Source organism: Podarcis liolepis, assembly GCF_965112155.1.
Source record: "Podarcis liolepis genome assembly, chromosome: 4".
Lineage (NCBI taxonomy): Eukaryota > Metazoa > Chordata > Lepidosauria > Squamata > Lacertidae > Podarcis > Podarcis liolepis.
This window is the reverse complement of record NC_139558.1, coordinates 88351646-88365621: the sequence shown is the minus strand read 5'-3', so window position 1 is coordinate 88365621 and position 13976 is coordinate 88351646.

Genomic DNA, 13976 nt, shown 5'->3' with positions numbered 1-13976 from the left:
TAATCAGGTTCCCAATCAGTGAATCTTGAGCCCCAAATAGGAAGGAAGAGTCGCACCTGAGAGTTTTGAGGAGGTGTCGCCAGAGCCGGCACACCCATTAGGCAGGATGAGGCCACTACCTCAGGCGGAAGAGGCCCCCCAAGGCGACACACCGATTTGGGGCAATATCAAGTTCTTTTTTCTGAGGGTACTCAGGGGTACGCATACCCCTAAACATTTTGTGAATCTAAGTTTAGCTTCATTGAGGGGCAGTATTTCAATATGACTAGGCATATTCTTACCATCTGAAGTTCTTGGACTGCCAAAAGACGTGTACCTTGTTCCATCTTTCCAAAAGATGTGACAGACATGCAGATGGAGGTGTCGGCGTCTACCTGGTCACCTCACTCACAGGACTTCATCTCAAAAAATTGAGATGAGTCAACAATTAGCTGGTTTACAGTCATATAAGAAGCAAGATAGCACAAAGTGTTTGTAGTCAGCCTTCTGGCTGCCTATTAAAAATAAGTACCTGATTTCGCAGAATATTTCCGAGGCAGCTTTTCCCAATCTTGGGTGCTCTCATGCTGCTGGGCTGCAAACTCCACCAGACAGGGTGAATGTCAAGGATGAAGGATGTACTACAACAATATGGGACAAGCGTGGCATTGTGGTCTAAACCACTGAACCTCTTGGGCTTGCTGATCAGAAAGTCATCGGTTTCGAATCCCCATGGCGGGATGAGCTCCTGTTGCTCTGTCCCAGCTCCTGCCAAACTAGCAGTTCAAAAGCACACTAGTGCGAGTAGATAAATAGGTACCGCTGTGGCGGGAAGGTAAACAACATTTCCATGTGCTCTGGTTTCTGTCACGGTGTTCCGTTGCGCCAGAAGCAGTTTAGTCATGCTGGCCACATGACCCGGAAAGCTGTCTGTGGACTAACGCCGGCTCCTTTGGCATGAAAGCGAGATGAGCACCGCAACCCCATAGTCACCTTTGATTGGGATCCTTTACCTTTACCTTTTTACAGCAACAGCTGAAGATCCCAGGTTGGCAAAGGCAGTCGTAAAGGAAGAATCCTGAAAAACTCTTTATACTAACCAGTATATTTCTACATTAACACAATGAGGTACTTAGGAGAGTCTTTAACTAGTTGAGCGACTAATTTTAAGTCAATAGTCTAATTTCATTTTGCTTCACCCCAAAAATACCTTTGATGAGTGCCTGGCCAAACTTTTGGATTTCCCACAACAATATATTCTGCAAGAACATCTAGGATATATTCTTTTGCCTCCCTTGGCTATTTTAAACTCTTGATGGTTTGGACAATAGTATTTTGTTTGTTTAATACAAGCTCAATGTCAGCTCACTCCATTTGGGACCCTTTTGTGACAGAGAAAATTAGAAACTTCTGAGTTGTTAAGAATCAGAAAAGCCATCAGAAGCTCTCAGGTAGAGATGGGGGAGGAATTTATTGGGTCCTATTTACAAAGTGTAATGATTTGCTCCAACACTCCCTGTCTTGCTTTCAGATCAGAACACAACAGAACTTTGCAAATTCCCAGTTTCTGGAACAAAATGAGAACCACAGCCATCCTTCAAAATCCACATTTCTCTAAATTTTGTAATTTAGTTCTCCAGCCAAATGATGTGTTCCAACAATTCATATATATATTGTGGTAAACTGTGCATGAAAATGCATTTACTAGTAAAAATATACAAAAATTCACATGGATATTTGGACAATTCTAAACACTGATCTAATAAAAATATGGTTTGCACAAGTTTGGGACCCGATATTAATGTAAAAACTGACTAACAAAATTTGAGATCAAAGAATGCATACAAATTTCATAAAGCACAGCACAGCTTTATTTCCTATGCAATATCAAAAGAGCAGGGCTATAGACCACTAGAAACTCTTAGGAATCTGTGGAAATATATTTTTATTTGAGAAACATTTGTGTGCTTTTGAATGGGTCTAGGACTGTGCTGGGGGAGGTGATTATTTGTATGTTCATTATGACAATGATAAATAAAGCTTTTTAAAGCATATAAAAATATGTCAAAATGCATTACAGAAAATTGGTTTGCAGAAATTCAGAGAAATTAAGAATAAGATGCTGACGAAATTCCATGAGATGTCTTTGGGGGGGGGGGGTTAAGAACACCTCAAACTTGTGCAGAGAAATGAACTTGAAACCAAAGACAAGAGAAACCAGAATTGATAGATTCACCTGTCCCTACTGCTGAATGCATTGAAAGACACTGAAAAGCAATTTTTGTAGAAAGTGCTTGCAATGGGACAGCGCCCTAGGTGCTGCAATGGCGTACAAGGGGTAGAATGGGATGGAGCAGGCTTATGTCTTACTGCAAGAAGAAACCAAAAGGAAATGGAATTAGCTGCTTAGTCCATCCCTAGCGATTGGTCTTTAATATCAGATATAATATTAACGCACAGGAAAAGGAAATAAATCCAGATAATATATAGGCTGCTGCCTATGAAAGTAAGTGCTTCAATAAACCAGCTCAAGTCTACTGGATCTGATTTGATAGTTGACATGTAACAGCATTTAGTATCTGACAGCATTTGACAGATGCCATGCCACGCTGTTTAATACTTGAGAGTCAATAGCTTATGATTTGATATTTGATGCCTGCGCAAAGAGTCAGGAGATGCTAACAAGTCTAAGGCTCCACTCCTATACAGCGTAAATGGGACAAAGTTCTTTTGAACTCACCTTTTGAATGTTGAGGTTTGTTTTTTCCCCACATTCAAAATGTACATCTTAGTGCGGGACATTTGAAAATTTGACCATTTGCAGATATTACCAAATATAAAACAGTTCGCTTTGCCTCTTCAGAGGAAATAAGTTCAGTTTTTAACAGCTTTATGTTTAAAGTAAATTCATTTACAGTGGTACCTCGGGTTAAGTACTTAATTCGTTCCGGAGGTCCATTCTTAACCTGAAACTGTTCTTAACCTGAAGCACCACTTTAGCTAATGGGGCCTCCTGCTGCTGCTGTGCTCATCCTGAAGCAAAGTTCTTAACCCGCGGTACTATTTCTGGGTTAGTGGAGTCTGTAACCTGAAGCGTATGTAACCTGAAGCATATGTAGCCCGAGGTACCACTGTAATTCTGAAGGCAGAGGCTGGCAATCAGATAAAGCAACCGATATCTTGCAACAATATAAAAATGGAAGAGCAAGAAGCCTGCACCAACAGCTTGCACTTCCAGGAGGTTGGAGAAGAGACTGGCCATCATTGACCACTCCAACAGTTGTCATTTGCTGCTGTCAGCCTCCTCTGGAGTAAGGAGATAGGAGCCAGCTGCATGTCATCTAGCCTTGGGAGAGGACCCTGTTCCCTCTGAACTGTGTTTAAGCCTTGGAGTGCAGAACAACCACCACCAGAAACTTTGCATGGATCTACACACAGGGGAAAAACCACTATAAATAAGTCATAAAATAAATCATTATAACAAAAGAGAAAAAACCAGATATAAAATCGCATAGAAAAGATTGTGCTCTACTGCACCATCTGGTATTGCAAGTTTATATCACATTTAAAACACTGTTTTTTGATTAATGTAGCTGAGTACTTTGTTGTTGGTTAACAGTTGTTTTGCTTTATGCTGCTGCTGCTTCTTTGGCGAACACTCGTAGCCAAGTAAGATTGTCTTCCATGAACACGGTCTTAACAGTGAGTCTGTGACTATGGAGGCCAATTCTGGATCCACATGTCCTCCCACAGTGGGGACATAGGTTTCCGAGCGGGAATTGATCATGGTGAGGGTTTGCCAAACGTGCCTTCCTCTTAGCTTGTTTCTCCCTTTCGTCTTGAGTTCAAGTGTCTTCAAATCCCATGACACCTTTGGTAAAGGCTGTTCTCCAATTGGAGCTCTCGCAGGCCAGTGTTTCCCAGTTGTCGGTGTCTAGACTACATTTTTTTTAAGATTTGCCTTGAGAGAGTCTTTAAACCTCTTTTGTTGACCACCAGCATTACGCTTTCCATTTTTATGTCCAGAATAGAGTAGTTGCTTTGGAAGACGATAATCAGGTATCTGCACAACATGACCATTCCAATGAAGTTGATGTTGAAGAATCATCGCTTCAATACTGGTGATCTTTGTTCTTCCAATACGCTGGCATTAGTTCGCCTGTCTGCCCTGCAGCGCCCCCTAGGCTCGACGCCCAGTGCGGCAGAACAAGTTGCACATCCCCAAATCTGCCTGTGGGGGGAAGGGCTGTGGTAGAGCACGTGCTTTGCATTCAGAAGGTCCCAAGTTCAGTCCCAGATGTCTCTAGGTAGGACTGGCAAAGAACTCTGCCAGACACCCTTCTGATACTGAGTTGGGCAGACTGATGAGCTGACTCATTTTAAGGCAGCTTCCTATTTCTCTCACCTACCTAACAGAGCTAGATTCATGCAGCGCAAGGACTGGACTGAGAATGTGACAGGGAAAATTCCAGAGGACACGCCACAGTCGGAACTTGCAGGTGACGCATATTTCATCAATATTCTGGAGAGAACGCCGCTCAGATTTTGGCCAGCAATCGCAGCCCGAGTATCTGACATATCCCCAGTTCCCGTGCCATCTCTAATCAGCAAAACAAAATACTCTGTAGATGTTTGCGATATAATTCTGGTAGTCAAGCCTTAAAAATGATAAATGGTGCCAGGTTATTATGGGAGATGCGGCTTTGGCAAGCAAAGCATGAATGTGTTTGGGAAGCGCAGTGGATCTGTGTGTGTGGAAGTCGGGATGTATTTCACTCCCTGGGAACAATTTCAATCAAGGCAACTGTGCAGAAGAAAATGTTGCAGTCACGACTCTGACACGGGACCCTGTTTGATCCACAACTGACTGTTGACAAAGACTTTCTGGTTATTACAGAAGCCTGCAGAGAGCTGATAAAAGCAAAGCAGTTAGAACAAAAGGCTTGAAACCAGAAACCAGCTCCAAACTGCCTGTGTGGTCTCTGTGTGCTTTCTGCTACGGAGGTAGCACCAAGGCTTCCCTGTATTAAACCAAGCTATCAGCATGTTTCGCAGCAGAATCGATACTCTCTAAGGCAGGGGTCAGCAAACTTTTTCAGCAGGGAGCCATTCCCCTGTCTCTCAGTTCTTGTGGGGGGGCTGGACTATATTTTGGAGAGAAAAAAATGAACAAATTCCTATGCCCCACAAATAACCCAGAGATGCATTTCAAATAAAAGGGCACTGTAATAGGTATGAGTTACTCGTGCGTAAACTGGTGCCTTTCTTGGTTAATTTGCCTTGTTAAACCTTTCTGACTGCACAGCCCCTTCTCATCGTGGCTGCCTCAGTCACTGGCAGAATCCGTCAGTGGGCGTTTCTTGAACCTCTTCCAGCATAAAAGTTGTTTGACACCCAGTCTCCTCCTCCTCTCACTGCGCGGGAGTCTTCTGCGCAGGGAAGGCGTGGGTAGCGGAGGATCTGGGCTCTCCTCAATGGTGTCCAGGGAAGAGTCCTGGAGCCCTCTGTCCGATTCCCCCGTCTGCCCCCCTTTATCCCCGGTGTTGCTCTGATTGGCTTCCCCCTCTACTGAGCTGTTTCTCCCCCTACTGCTGGGTCCTTCGCCAGCATCATCTGGGAGCCTCCCCTTCGCCTCTCGCTCCGATGTCAGTTCCCTGACAGGCACATTCTACTCATGTAAAAACACGCTGATTCCTGGGCCGGATTTAGAAGGCCTTAGTTTGCCTACCCATGTTCTAAGGTATTTTATATGGTGCTGTCCAAGTTTGCAATGTTTTGCAGAGCTTCTCAAGCACAAAAGGCAGCCCCTGCTTCTGCCCCTTTCCCCTCTCAATTATGTAAATTCTGACAAGCAGGGAAAGCGACAGAGGAAGAAGAAGTGAGGCTAAGGAAGGTGAGGGACTAGGACAGGAAGAACCAGAATGGTACCCTCCAGATGTTGCAGCCTCCGGGCAAACTTCAAGGGCAGCCCTACGAAGAGCATATTGCAGTAGTCCATGCAAGAGGTCATGGACAACTGAGGCCACGCTGTCCTAGTCTAGGGACAGCCATAGCTGGCAAACCAGCCTCAGCTGGGCATAAGCACTCTTAGCCACTGAAGTCAGCTGAGACTCCATTGACTAGACCAGGGTTTCCTAAACTTGGGTCTCCAACTGTTTTTGGACTACAACTCCCATCATCCCTAGCTAGCAGGACCAGTGGTCAGGGGTGATGGGAAATGTAGTCAGGGAAACCCTGAGCTAAACACTTTATAGCTCATAGTTTAATTACACATCACATTTGACACAGGACAAGAATATCCCTCTGTTGAGTCAAATCAGTGCCCTATGTAGTGGCTGATTCTTGCTATGTCAAATCAGTCACCCCATGTCATGGCTGGCATCTGTCTGTCTCGGGAGACAACGGAGGAGTATACCTTTAGGGGTGAAGTCAAATTGTTGGAAGGTTGCAGCGCCTGCTGTTGCTGTAGAGACCAATACAGGAGAGACATGTTTTGTTTCAGCTGGGGCAGATGAAGGCGTTTGGTTGCGCTGCTGCAGATGCACCATGGCGTGTCTACTCTCTGCCTTCCTCCAAGTGGCCATTTGTCCTCTGGTCATTGTTATGGATGCTTTTCCCCAGCCCCACCAGTGATAACCGATGGTTTGAAAAAGAGCCAGAGGATTATAACATGTGGCGATGCCACGGCAAAGGGTTAAGTCAGGGATGGGGAACCTGTGGCCTGCAAGATGTTGATGGATCACAACGCCCAGCATCCCTGCCCATTGGGAATCAGAGTTCAACCACACCTTGGGGGTGGGGCACAGGTTTCCCCATCCCCATGATAAGCGTTTGTCATTGAGAAGCCATTTTGGAACATAACATGCACTTCTGCCTTTGCCGCTAGGCTACAGTATCATGCAGAAGATTAGCCCCCAGTTGGCAAGCATTAATGCACAGTTTGAAATATTCAAGAAATAAAGCGGATCCCCAGCAAGGGCTCAATTTACATCCCTAGATTTGGAAGCCTAAGGCTTTTCGTTTCCTTTCCATCGTGCTAGAAAAAATTCTTTTCTAAATGATAAAAAAGCTGACTTCTAGGACTTCCCAAAGCTGATGTTTTATGAAGAAATCCCCATATGCTACTCTTCATGACAAAACTACAAAAACAGTAATCTCTCATATCATTACACCCTTTGAATTTTTATATATATTTTTAATCGAAGTGAAGTGAGTCTAGTCCTACATATGTTACATACTTGGGGAATCTTAAAATTCAACTTTTGCTCGTCTTCACAGAGGCTAATCTTGGCCCCTTCCTTTGTTTGAGGAAAAGGAGCTTTGTGAAAGGAACGACATGGATGGGGGCATTAGGTATAGCAATGGGTTTTATCTCATGCAGAGCAGAAGGGTTATATACCAGAGCTGAATGTAAGTGGGATTTAATTAGAAGCCAGGGAGAGGCTGAAGGCCTGTGAGAGGAATAAATCAATGTTTTTGATCATTAGACCTTGTGTGGTTTCGGCTGCTGCTGTAACGGGAAACCGGTACAAGCTGCTGCCTTCAAAGCTCCTTGCATGGCTGTGATAGGTGCCTCTGGTGTGCTGGTGAACAGCTACCCTTGACTTTTCTCAGCCACAGGGCACAATTCTACCTTTGCCCATGTGTCCAAATGAAGCAGAAAATGGCTCATCATTCTGCAGCTGTAGCGAAAGGCAGCAGAAACCGACCTTTGATGAAGGACACAATCTGGCTAAAATGAATGGTATTTTAATTTGAACAGACAGGAATGAAGTACGCGCTTCTCAGGGAGATGGGTCAGGGACTTCTATCATAGTCTCCGATTGGCACGGAAATGCCGGGAGCTTCATGAAGACCCTTCAGCCATCACGGCTTCTCACTTGGTCAGGCAGAGTCCCAAATTCTCCACCGCAAGCCATTCATTGCCATTTTCATCTGGGAATCTGAAGTGTCACTGAACCGCCGCCACCACCTGCATGTGTAGAGGGTGTTTCATGCTTGGCTCCTGCTTTGAGAGAGGTGCAGAGAGATCTGATCCTGCAATTTGGCTCTCTCTCTAGGGCTTAGAACAGGGGTCAGCAACCTTTTCCCCAGTACGTTTCCGAGCACAATTCAAAGTGTTGGTGCTGACCTTTAAAGCCCTAAACGGCCTTGGCCCAGTATACCTGAAGGAGCGTCTCCACCCCCATCGTTCCGCCCGGACACTGAGGTCCAGTGCCGAGGACCTTCTGGTGGTTCCCTCACTGTGAGGTTACAGGGAACCAGGCAGAGGGCCTTCTCAGTAGTGGCACCTGCCCTGTGGAATGCTCTCCCCAGGAGATGTCAAAGAGAAAAACAACTACCAGACTTTTAGAAGACATCTGAAGGCAGCCTTGTTTAGGGAAGCTTTTAATGTTTAATAGGTTATTGTATTTTAATATTCTGTTGGAAGCTGTCCACAGTGGCTGTGGAAACCCAGTCAGATAGGTGGGGTATATATAATAAATTATTATTATTATTATTATTATTATTATTATTATTATTATTATTATTATTATTTATTTTCAGCCGTGGACCAGTCCACTGTCCCTCACACCATGTGGTGGGCCGGACTATATTTTGGGGGGGAAAACAATGAACAAATTCCTATGCCCCACAAATAACCCAGAGATGCATTTTAAATAAAATGACACATTCTACTCATGTAAAAACACACTGATTCCCGGACCATCTGCGGCCAGATTGGGAAGGCAATTGGGCCACATCCAGCCCCCGAGCCTTAGGTTGCCTACCCCTGGCTTAGAATGAAAGGGCTTTTGCTCCAGAGCCAAAACGTCTGCCTCCAACTGTGGACATAGAACATAGCCATGATTTTGTTCTAATTTTATTTTAAAGCCATCTAGGTTGGTGGCCATCACTGCTTCCTGTGGGAGCAAGTTCTACCATTTAACTATGTGCTGTGTGAACAAGTACTTTCTTTTACCTGCCTGGAATCTTCTAATGCTCAGCTTCACTGAGTGTTCATGAGTTCTTGTGCTATGAAAGAAGAAGAAAAAACTTTTCTTTACCCGCTTGCTCCTCTCAGCACTGAACAGCTGATGGAGACAAAGTGTGTGTCGCCTTATAGTTCACGGTGGAAGCAGACTCTTCATGCCTATCAGCAGATCAGCTGCTAGCCCAATGCTAATTTTAAAGGTGTACAATAACCTATAATCTTTTCGGGCTTCGTAAGATGGAAACATATCCTCTCTAAGCAGGGTTTGAAGGAAGAGGTCACCGTTCTCTGGAGAGAATGGCGCTAAACCATGACTGCCAACCATAACATATTTTGTTTACTTGTTTCGTTTGCAACCTGTTATTCATCATTTATTTAAAATAGTAGTTTCCAGAGCTAAAGGTTCCTGATACCTCTTTGCTCCATCCTCAATAGCAGCTGAATAAAGGCAGTTTCACATATGCCATCCTAGAATATGCAAGAAGAAGCGTAACTGGGCCTCCTGCTGCTATTTAGAGACAGCCGCGATTATGCTTCATAGTGTACTGGCATTGCCTAATGGGGGGGGGGTCCTACATTTTAGCACAATAAACGTCCTTGGTTGCAAAGCGGGATTGAAGCACTTCCCTTTGTGTATTTTCTTCAAATTGAAATTTACTTGAAGGACTCTTACAAATGAGAGTTCATCAGGAGTCCATAAACAGAAGCTCCAGATCAATATGCAACTCTCTTTGCGATGTCTAAGCCACATAACAAACTCACTGCTGGGTCACTTGTTACCAATTACCTTTGCGATGATCACAATTTACACCGGAGTGTTTTGCTTATGATGAAAGTGTGTCGGCGGCCAGTCTACTAGGTTGCAGCCACCATTAGCCATCCTGGTTCACTATTCAGTTTCTGACTATACTGCCCCTGAAATGAACACTAGTTCTTCTCCTGGTACCCTCATCTTCCCTCACCTCCTTCTATTGCCTCTCCCTGGATAGAAAGAAAGCTCCTAAGGCAGCCTTTCTCAACCTGTGGGTCCCCAGATGTTGTTGAACTACAACTCCCATCACCCCTAGCTAGCAAGGCCAGAGGTCAGGGATGATGGGAGTTGTAGTCCAACAACATCTGGGGACCCACAGGTTGAGAAACACCGTCCTAAGGGGAGAGGCACATCCATTTGTTATTTGGTAAAATGCACTGTAAATCAGTATATAAATATTAGCCCACTGGGTGAGGTGTCACTGTGGAAAGATGTGTGGATCCAGAATTGGCCTCCACAGTCACTTATGGACTCACTGCTAAGACCGTGTTCATGGAGGACAATCTTACTCGGCTACAAGTGATTGCCAAAGAAGAAGAATATTTTCCTAGGAGAACATCTGGCAAACGCAAGCAGCAGCAGCAGCAGTAGTAGCAAAACAGGTAGGTTGGTAGATGTTCAAGGATTAAATAATTGGGAATGGACACAGCTGGTCAAGGGACCTGCACATGGATTGCAATAAACTTAAAACGCCTACTATAGAGCTGGAGTAAGAGACCATGAAGGTGAAGGAAGAGCTCTTATGTGTACCATATATTTCGCAGCACATCACTGCCGTTGTTTTAACAACCTGGAGATTTGATTGCTACCTGGTTTAGACATAAGTGGAATTGTCCTCCTTGCCCTATTCAGTCTATCTTCCAATGATTCACAGAGATCAGAGGTTAATTGCCCAGCTATACTCGCAGAAAGGAAGATCTGAATGCCTTGAATGAATGAGGTTTTGTTACTAGGATGATATAACAGGGGCTGTATCAGCCTATTCATTGGCGCTTCCAACCTCTCTGTAATTACATGCTAATTCGCGTTCAGTTTGTAAGCAAGTTCTTTTGAAAAGGACCTCCCATTCAGCCTGAAAGAGAATCAAAGGAGAAGTATGACATTCCTCCTTCATCTTGGTGTGCAAAAGGAGGCGTTCCTCAGATATACTAAAGCTAAAATAATATAGGGGAATATATGCCTACTTCAATGTTAGGCTGATTTATCCTTTAAAATGAGGAAACAGCAGGAGTGTACATTGATTCTGGGTATACTCTGAATAATGAGGTGATGTGGGCTGTGATCTCACAGTTGTTGAGCTCCCCCCCAAAAAAAAATGTCCAAAAGAAATAATGGAGTTTTGGAGCTATTTTTAAGGCTATTCGCCAAAAAAGTCAACACTTCCAACATGGGTTGCCACATGACCAGGTTTTCCTGGACATTTTAAGTGATTTTTGGAAATTCCACCTGGACCGTATTTACGATGGACAAATCCCATATATGTCTGGGAAAACCCAGACGTATGGCAGCCCTAGCATATGTACCCAGTTTCAAACTGATTGTGTACAAAAAATTGGGGAGGGAACATGATTTCTGTTTTCACACCCCAAAGCCTGGCCTTGCTGGAGAACCGATTGACTCATCTTTCTCAAATATGGTAGGCTTCATCCTCTCAGAAGGGGAAACCATGCCTGAAATTTGCTTCCAGTTCAGCAGAAAATAAAAAAGAGATCTGTCTTCAAAGACAAAACAAAAAAATCAAGGTTCCCTGGTGGAAAACCTCATTGATGGATTCTTCTGACATTTGGCAGGCCTAAACCACTTTGAAGCTCTCCACTTTGCCAGCAAATCTGAACCACTGATGTGAAAAAACCCACATTATAGTCATTTTAAGATTCCCACACACACACACACACACACACACAGTGGTACCTTGGGTTAAGTACTTAATTCGTTCCGGAGGTCCGTTCTTAACCCGAAACTGTTCTTAACCTGAAGCACCACTTTAGCTAATGGGGCCTCCTGCTGCCGCCGCACCACCGGAGCACGATTTCTGTTCTTATCCTGAAGCAAAGTTCTTAACCTGAAGCACTATTTCTGGGTTAGCGGAGTCTGTAACCTGAAGCATATGTAACCTGAAGCGCATGTAACCCGAGGTACCACTGTATATGTATATATATAGTTTTACAATTTAATATTCAGTCCAATAACACAATTTAACATTTATCATATATACAAAAAAAGAACCCATCCCCCATGACTTCCCTCAACTTCCCCTTCTGGATCTTTGAATATTTACTACTTCTGCTTAATTGTTATCTTGTTTTTATGATCTTATATCTGAATACTCTTAAATTCTAATCATTTTTATACCAAATTTTCTTTCATAATTACCGGTACATCTCACACTCAATTACATTCCATATTATTGTTTCTTGACCTTTAAAGTTGTTTTCTTACTTGTAAGTATTTAATCGAACCCTGCTAGTGAGTCCATTTCTTTACAGTATTTCTGTAAATACAACATAAAAGGTTCCCAGTCTTTTTTAAAAAAATCTTCATTGTCATTGTTTCTGATTCTTTCTGTAAGTTTCGCCATTTCTGCATATTCCATAAGTTTGACCTGCCATTCTTCTTTCGTTGGTATCTTGTCCCCTTTCCATTTTTGGGCTAGGAGAAGATTCCCATTATTGTTTATGGGAGTGAAACAGGACTTTGGATTTAGCAGGTCAGATCTGGACTTGAATAACAAATTGAATCAGAAAGTCCACGCAGCAGATCTGAAACAGATCAGATTGCTTCCAAGTGCTGCAGATATGAGTCAAAACTTGTGGTCACGACAAACCCCTAGTAAGTAGACCTGCAGTGCCTTCTGATTATCCGACCCTGTAAAGAATTGATGCTTCTAGCTTCTCCTTTTTATCTATGTAGGTTCTTGAAGCTGTTTTTAAATATAGCTCTGTATCAGCCGCTTTGACCTAATTGAAAGTTAATCTTCACACCTTTTTAATGAATTCATTTTCCTCCTACAATTTCTCTCCAACACTGATAAATCTATAAAAATAATCTTTTCATAAAAAATGGGAAAGGGAAGGACATTGTTCCCAGAACCTGCCAAGAGACAGAGGAGCGATATAGATGACTTAAGTGTGATGAACTGTTCAATGATCATGCAGTGTAAGTTGGTTAGCTATCCATTACTTACACTATTATTTTTAAACTATAGCTGGCTGAGTACCCAGTATCAGTGAGAGACGGTGAATCCCAAATCTGTGCCTTTGTGGTAGAATGCAGAAAGGAACATCTTGTGTCTTTGCATGAAACATTTAAATCTGATAAAGGGGTATATACTCTTCTTTTTAACATGATCATGATGAACCAGGGACTCCAGATATAATTGATTGCTATGTTAACATGAATGAGAGTCAGTGTGGTCAGGTGGGTTGGTTTGGACACAAGGATCTGGATGGAGATACTTTCCATTGGCCCATGGTGGGTGAGGGACTTAAGCATCCCAGATCCTGTTCCTCACTCCTTCATAGGAATGTGTCTCGCTGGATCAAGACAAAGGCTAATCCACTCTAGCATCCTAATCTTACAGAGGCCAGCCAGATGCCTTCTCCACTTCCTTCCACCTTGGGGACCTCCAGGTTCTCTTCCTTAGTCAGTAGGTGATGCAGAAAGAAGGGAAGCCAGGTCTGATTTACAGGGATCCTGGTTTGTGCCCTGACATGCCTGATGCCAGTACGTTTTCCTCTCTGTCATTTGGATTGTGCACCAGATCAAGGGTATATGCGTATCAGAAACCTATATTTGTTTTATATCAGTTCCAGTGTCACAGCTTTCCCCAAAGAATTAGAATGGATTGGATGGTTTAAATGTATTTTTCCCAGCCAACTTTCCTGGACATCAATCATACAAGAAGTATGCAAAAGAACTAAGCAAGTATTAGAAGTCACTCCAGAACTGGCCTTCCTGAACATCTTCCAAGATCATAATGACCACTCGCATTATACAGAGCTTATAACCCACCTACTCCCAGCAGCCAGAAGCATCATAGCCAGACACTGGAGAGACCTGTCAGGAGTAAGCATGGACCAATGGTGTCAAATTGTATGGGAAACAGCCTTACTAGAAAAACTAACCAATAAACTGAAACTGACATAGGGACAAATAGAAGATGACGCCTTCACCCCAGTATGGCTCCCCTTTATCACATACATAGCCCAACAA